Below are 7,601 nucleotides of genomic sequence, written 5' to 3'. Positions count from 1 at the left end.
CCGCGGATAAATCTCCCCTGGGATGGATTCCAGCAGATCGGATATTTGCTGACATGCACAACAAATCCATCTGCTGGAATCCATCCCAACGGATGGATCCGCTGGTCTGTACAGACTCACCGAATCCATCCGTCCGAAGGGATCCCCCGCATGCGTCGTAATAAATTGACGCATGCGTGGAATTCCTTATATGACAGCGTCGCGCACGTCGCCGCGTCATAATCGCGGCGACGGCGCGACACGTCACCGCCAGAGGATTTCGGCGCGGATTTCAATGCGATGGTGTGTACACACCATCGCATGAAAATCCGCCGAAATCCACGAGAGGATTTATCCGCGGAAACAGTCCGCTGGACCGTATTCGCGGATAAATTCTATCGTGTGTATGGGGCCTTAGACCTTTTAGCGCTTCTGCCATTATCTTTGAGAAGATTCTGGGTGCCGAAGAGATGCCGAAAGGCAAAGCTGTATATTGCAGGTGCCGAGTGGTTGCTGGCCCTTGTATTGCGAATCTCAGGAATTTTTGATGATCCTCCTTTATGTAGGTAGGCATCCTGTAGGTCTATTGTTGCCATAAATGTCTCCTGTGGTAGGATGTTTCTGATCAAGTAAATAGACTCCATTCTGAATTTTTCGTATTTTATTCCTCTGTTGAGTGGCTTGAGGTTCAGTATGAGCCTAAGCTTGCCTGACAGTTTTTTCTTTGCAAAGATATGGTAATTAAACTCCCTTTGTTCCTCTGCTTGATGTACATGGCACATTACTTTCTGATCTAGTAGATTTTCCAGGGACTCTAAAGAGGCTTTTGCTTGATCTTCTGGTAGCATGGTTATTGGGCACTTGTTTGGGGGGCGGGTGGAAAATTCTATCGCGTAGCCATCCGTTATGGTGCGTATGATGAATTTGTTTTTTTTGTTGCTTCCATCCATTGGTGGGAAAAAGCTGTGAGTCTGCCCCCCACCTGATGACAGTCATTGTTCTTTGGGTTGGGAAGATTGCGGATAAATTCACCCTTGCCTTTTTTGTTTTGTTTTCCCCATCGCTTCTTTGCTCCCGGCTTGTTGAATTTTTTGAATTGCCGAAAAGGACGCCTTCCCTTGTTTCTTTGCTGTGGTCCTGTCTAGTACCATTTCTAGTTCAGGCCCGAACAGTAGGTCTCCAGTGAATAGAAGGGATATCACCTCCCCAAGATTTCAACCACAGGGCTCTTCATGCTGAGTTGAGTAGCGCTGTGGCCCTTGAATATATTCTGACGGTTTCAGCTGAGGCATCTGCTGGAAAAGCTGCCGCTTTGGTCAGTGTAGGGATGGTTTTTATTAATTCTTCTCTAGGCGTGTCACTTTCCAGTAGTTCCTGAAGCTGGGTTAACCAGATTAGCAAGCTGCGGTCTGTGCAGGTGGAAGCTATTGCTAGATTCAGATTCGGAGCCCCTGCTTACCCGGCCATCTTTAAAAGGGCTTCTATTTTCTTGTCCATGGGGTCGCTTAAGGTACCCGCGGCGTCAAAGGCCAAGTTAGATTTATTTGTAACTTTTGCCAGAGAGGTATCCAATTTGGGGCATTTAGCCCAATTTTTGGTGTCTGTCTCTGCAAATGGATATCTGCACTTGACCGCAGCCAGTATGAAGAGTTTTCTCTCTGTGTCTTCTCACTCTTTTTTTAACGATATCTTTAAGAGTTTGGTGTACAGGAAACGTTCTAGGTTTCCTGGGTTGTAGCCCTTTATATATCTTGTCATGTAGTGAGAGCTCTGCGGCTTTTTGCTCTTTGATACCTAGCGTGTCTGTTATAGCTTTGAGAAGGTTATCCGTGTCCGAGAGAAATAAGTTGCCCTCTAAAGCCGAATCTTCTTCCTGAGGCCTTGTACACACGGTCGGACCAAACCGATGAGACTGGCCCGTCGGACCGTTTTCATTGGTTCCCTTCTGAAGTGGCCGTACGGCCTGATATGTGTACACACCATCAGTCCAAAATCCGATCGGGTCAGAACGCAGTGACGTCAAACACACGACGTGCTGAATAAAACGAAGTTCAATGCTTCCAAGCATGCGTCGACTTGATTCTGAGCATGCGCGGGTTTTGAACCAATGCTTTTCTGTACTAATCATCGGTTTGGTCCGATGGGGCAGCAGTCCATCAGTTCGGTTTTGAAGCCCGTTTCGAAATTTTGGACCGAAGGAAACCAGACCGATAGCCTGTACACACGGTCGGTTTGGTCCGATGAAAATTAACTTCGGTTCATTCTCATCGGAACAAACCGACCGTGTGTACGGGGCCTCAGAGTCTGAGCAAAGTCCATCCTCTGATTCGGATTTGTCCAAATCCTCCTCTTATATATTAGGAACGCATATCCCGCTGGTAGATGGGGTACTGGCATTTGTTGGTGCTTCTAACTTCTTAATTGCTGAGCGTAGCGGGGCCATGGTGCTCTGTATCTCTTTTTAAAAAGAGCTAAGCAGATCTTTTAGGTAACCTTGCGACTCTTCAGCCACCATTTTGTCTATGCATTTTTTCTCCCCCCATTCAGGTGAAAACGGGTGGCTGCACGAAGCACATGTTTTGTTGCTTTTCGTTTTAATTGCTCTAGAGTCCTTGCCTGAAATCGAGCACAAAAGGGTCCCCTGTGAGGAAGGTGGTTCAAAACTGCCTGTAAATGGGCAGTTTTTTCAGTGAGGTTAGGACAGAGAGGACCCTGGAGTATTCTGGCTTACCTTGGAGCCATCCTGGCTTGCAGGATCTGCAGGGCAGGGTGGAGAAGCGCCAGACATGGTCAGCCACCAGGATCCTCTGCTTAGAGGAGCCTTTTTAACTGCTTCCTGCTTAAGCTCCACCCCCAGCTGACCCCGTGCAGGTTGGTGGACGTACCTGCACATGCCGCTGTTGCTAGTGTCCTTCCTGAGATTTCATTAGGGAGGACGACTCTGCTGCTTTTTTTATTTTTTTATTATCGCCTCCCAAAAGTGATGTCACTGGAAGTACACACTCTGTTTTTTCCCCCCAGACTCTGGGAAAATGGCTTGTGACCTGAAATTATTTCGCCTCCTCATCTTGGTATTCCCCGCAGAGCCTCCACGTGGAAAGAAGCCAGCTCTGCTGGGTGCAGTGGTGCAATTGGGTGGAGGTAATCGGGCGGGCAAACAGTTACCCACGCGGCACCATCTGTGGGATCCAGCGAGGCCTGTGGTTAGGGGCAAGGCATCCTTATTGCTAGGAAACAGATCACCAGCAATGCCAGATTGAAACAGCAGAGCTCTCCAGCATGCGGTATGGGGAAAAAATGTTACTGCATTTGTTTCAGATTGGGGGGATGATTGCAGACCCCTACAGCAATCATCCCCCCAATCTGAAACAAATGCACTAGCATTTTTCCCCCAATACCGTATGCCGGAGGGACCTGCTGCTGCTTCAATCTGGCGTCGCTGGTGATCTGTTTCCTAGCAATAAGGATGCCTTGCCCCTAACCACAGGCCACACTGGATCCCACAGATGGCGCAGAGAAATCTCAGGCAGAGCAAGTTTTTGCTCAAATTTGCTGCTCCTGCTCGCCCTCCCAAGGCCCGCTGGGCTGAATGGGATGCTGGCAGGGGGTCTCCTGCAACTAGCTTAGAAATAAGGTAAAATAATAAAATTTCTTTGCAGCACCTGTGGGTCCAGAGGAAACACTAAACAACTAAGGCACGCAGGTAAGATGGTGAAATTTATAATGGTGGACTAATGTGTATCCTGTTTCAGGGAGGAGCCTATCTCTCGGATTCTGCCCTGGAAGACAATTTGAGAAAAAAAAAAATGACAATATTGGATAATGAGTAAGCAAACCCATATCAAAATGTAGGCCATTATCTTGTGTCAAATAGAATTAGCATTCTTAGTTCAAAAGTGTTCCTTTCCTGAGTAGTTATGAAACTCCCTTTAACCACTTCCATACCACGTCATTGTGAAATGACGGCGGCAGGAACCCCTCGCCGATCCGGGTGGACGTCATATGACGTCCTGTATTCCCGGCGATCTAGGGCGCGGCAGTGCTCGTGACCCGGCGTGGGTGCCCGGCGGCCGCGCTTGTCGGTAATCACGGCAGGAGTGTGGATCTGTGTGTGTAAACACACAGATCCACCTCCTGTCAGCGGTGGAGGAGACCAATGTGTGTTCCCAGTACAGAGGAACACACATCGGTCTCCTCCCCTTGAGAGTCCCCTCACTTCTACAGTTAAAACACACCTTAGGGAACATATTAACCCCTCCAGCGCCCCCTAGTGGTTAACCAGTTCCCTGCCAGTCACATTTACACAGTAATCAATGCATATTTATAGCATTAATCGCTGTATAAATGTGAATGGTCCCAAAAACGTGTCAAAAGTGTCCGATGTGTTTGCCGCAATGTCACGGTCACAGTAAAAAAAAAAAAAAAACGCAAATCGCCACCAATGCTAGTAAAAAAAAAAAAAAAAAAAAAATGCCATAAATCATAAACCTATTTTATAGACGCTATAACTTTTGCGCAAACCAATCAATATATGATTTTTGCGATTTTTTTACCAAAAATATGTAGTAGAATACGGCCTAAACTGAGGGAAAAAAAAGTTATTTTTTTTTTTTTAAATTGTGATATTTTTTAAATAAAAGTGTTTTTTTTTTTTTAATTGTCGCTCTTCTTTTGTTTATAGCGCAAAAAAAAAAACCGCAGAGATGATCAAATACCACCAAACGAAAGCTCTATTTGTGGGGGGAAAAAACAAAGATTTAGTTTGGGTACAGTGTTGCATGACCACGCAATTGTCATTCAAAGTGCAACAGCGCTGAAAACTAAAAATTGCTCTGGGCAGGAAGGGGGTAAAAATGCCCTGTATGGAAGGGGTTAAGAACCAAGACAATGAGGTCTTCTATAGTGTGGTCTGGTTGTGAGAAATGGTGTCCCACAGGTGTGCAGAGACTGTTTTCCTTATGTTCCTTGATGGTATGTCTGTGCAAATTCATGCTTGTTGACAACCTCTGGCCTATCTAAAAGTATCACACACACAAGGGACCTTCAGTATCACAGAAACATAGTTACATAGTAGATGAGGTTGGAAAAAAAAAAGTCCAACCTAAGTGTGTGTGATATGTCATTTCACAGTGGTCAGGCAGCGCACTGGCACCTTTGCTTCCATGTGCTGGGTGTTTAGTGTGCTCCTGCCCCTTTAATGAGGGCTCTGAGCTACCTCCAGTCACCCTTCCCCTTATCTATCCATCAGCAGTCATGTGCTCCTACTGAGGAGACTTAAAATACAATGTTATAGTTAGGACTGCAGTATACAGAGAGCCTTGACGGGGCCTGCAGCTTACACATGCATTTGCAAATGCATGCAATTAAACCTCTGTTTTTAAAGCACACTGTTAGACAGGTGAATTTGGTTGGTTGCCGATTGGTCGGTAAGTTTGAGCCTGGATATTCCATGTTTTTGTATGTATATGCGCCCTTTCCAGCGCTCCTTATTGTATAGACCAGTCAAAGGTAGGGGCAGTGACTTTTGTTTGTTGTATTTATAATTACCTTGTATATCCCTGTATGTTGTGGTCGTTCAGGTGCTTATCTAATAGTTTCTTGAAACCATTGATGCCTCCCGCTGAGACCCCCGCCTGTGGAAGGGAACTGCATCCTTGCCTCTTACGGTAAAGAACCCTTTATGTGGTTTAAGGTTAGACCCCTTTTCTTCAAATTTTAGTGAGTGGCCATGTGTCTTGTTAAACTCCCTTCCACTAAAAAGTTGTATCCCTATTGTGGGGTCACCAGTATGGCATTTGTAAATTGAAATCATATCCCCTCTCTAGCGTCTATTCTCCAGAGAATATGTTCAGTGCTCGCACCCTTTCCTCATAACTAATATCCTCCAGACCCTTTAGAGCTTTGTTGCCTTTCATTGAACTTGCTCCATTTCCAGCACATCCTTCCTAAGAACTGGTGCCCAGAACTAGACAACATACTCTAGGTGCGGCCGGACCAAAGTCTTGTAGAGTGGGAGATTTATCGTTTGATCTCTGCAGTTGATGCCCTTTTTAATGTATGTCAATATTCTGTTTGATTTGTTAGTAGCAGCTTGGCATCACCAACTAGGACCCCCAGGTCCTTTTCCATCCTAGATTCCCCCAGTGTTAACTGTCATACAACTGCACCTCCAGTAATGTTGTTTACCTTATCCAATGCTAAAGAGGTAGCAAATGATCTTAAATTGTATCATGGACAGTTCCGTGACACTTTGAATGATAATTGCTTGGACATGCAACACATTACCCCAAAAAAGACTGATATATTATATATATATATATATATATATAAATAAAATTAATTAATTATACTCTTTGTCCCCGTTATACAAGTTTGCAAAGTAGTAATTTTTCTTGCTTTCATTTTTCTTTTTTACTGATGTGCGCTGATGAGGCTGCACTGATGATTAGTGTTAATGCCCTCTGTAACTGGAAAGCTGGTTATCGGCTTCCCTTTCCTCCAACATTGACAGCGCTGATGCAGAGGAAAGGAAATGCAGATAACTGGCATTTGTTTCCATGTGATCAGCTGTGATTGGACACAGCTAATCACATGATAAAGAGCCTATGTCATCAGCCCTTTACCCTGATCGGTTATTGGTCTGAGGGACACAGCTCACAAACGATCGCACGAATGGCGCAACGCAAATGATGTTATGATATCCAGTCATCCCGCTATAGGTTGGGCAGAAAGGTGTTAAAGGAAAGCAAAAAATGTCACCAGCACACCAAGGATCTCCAGAGTGGGTCCAAAACTTTAATCAGCGATCATATAGTTACAGCAGATAGCAAGGTTTTGGAGCCATGCAGGACCCCTTCATTAGGCAGTGATGTCACATGCCTGATGAAAGGGGCCTGCCTGGCTTTGAAATGCTGCTATATGCTGTAACTATGTGATCGCTGATTTGGACCTAGCCTGGAAATCAGTCTTGTGCTGGTGACATTTTTTACTTTGACTTGACACAGTTCTACTCGTTGGTTGTCACAGCACCCACTTAGATGCACGGCCATTTCTTCAAGGAATGTGTAGGATTAGTGTGTTGGAAGGTGTTAAAGAGAAAGTAAACCCTGGTGGGTTATTCTTCATTTCTAATTCCCTGCAAATTAAAGGCATAATGTGCTAGTATGCATTGCATACTAGCACATTATGCAACACTTACCTGCAAAAAAAAAAAAAAAAAAGCCTTCATTGTCCCGGCTGCAGGCCGCATCCATCTTTGCTTATCTTCCTTTCGGGGCCGCAGACTCCAACTGTGACTGGGCGGAGCTGCGTGATGTCACTCCCATGCCATTTGTCATTCCTTCAGAGTGCAGGTGTCGATGACATAATCGGCGCAGTAAACAGTAAATATCTCCTAAACGTGCGTTGTTTCGGAGATATTTACAGTACCTATACGCAAGCCTCATCTATAGGTTTACAACCTCTTTAAAAAGGAAATACAGGAAGTCTTTCAAATTGGGCTTAAACTGCTGTCTACAGGAAGTCTTTCCACTTTACCTTTCAATTGACTCCAATAATAAAAAATGACAGCGAGTAAAAAAAATAAAACTTAGTTTCTTTATGGTGTGATTACGATACTTTGA

The sequence above is a fragment of the Rana temporaria genome, chromosome 2, assembly GCF_905171775.1.
Source record: "Rana temporaria chromosome 2, aRanTem1.1, whole genome shotgun sequence".
Classification (NCBI taxonomy): Eukaryota; Metazoa; Chordata; class Amphibia; order Anura; family Ranidae; genus Rana; species Rana temporaria.
This window is presented reverse-complemented; position numbering follows the sequence as displayed.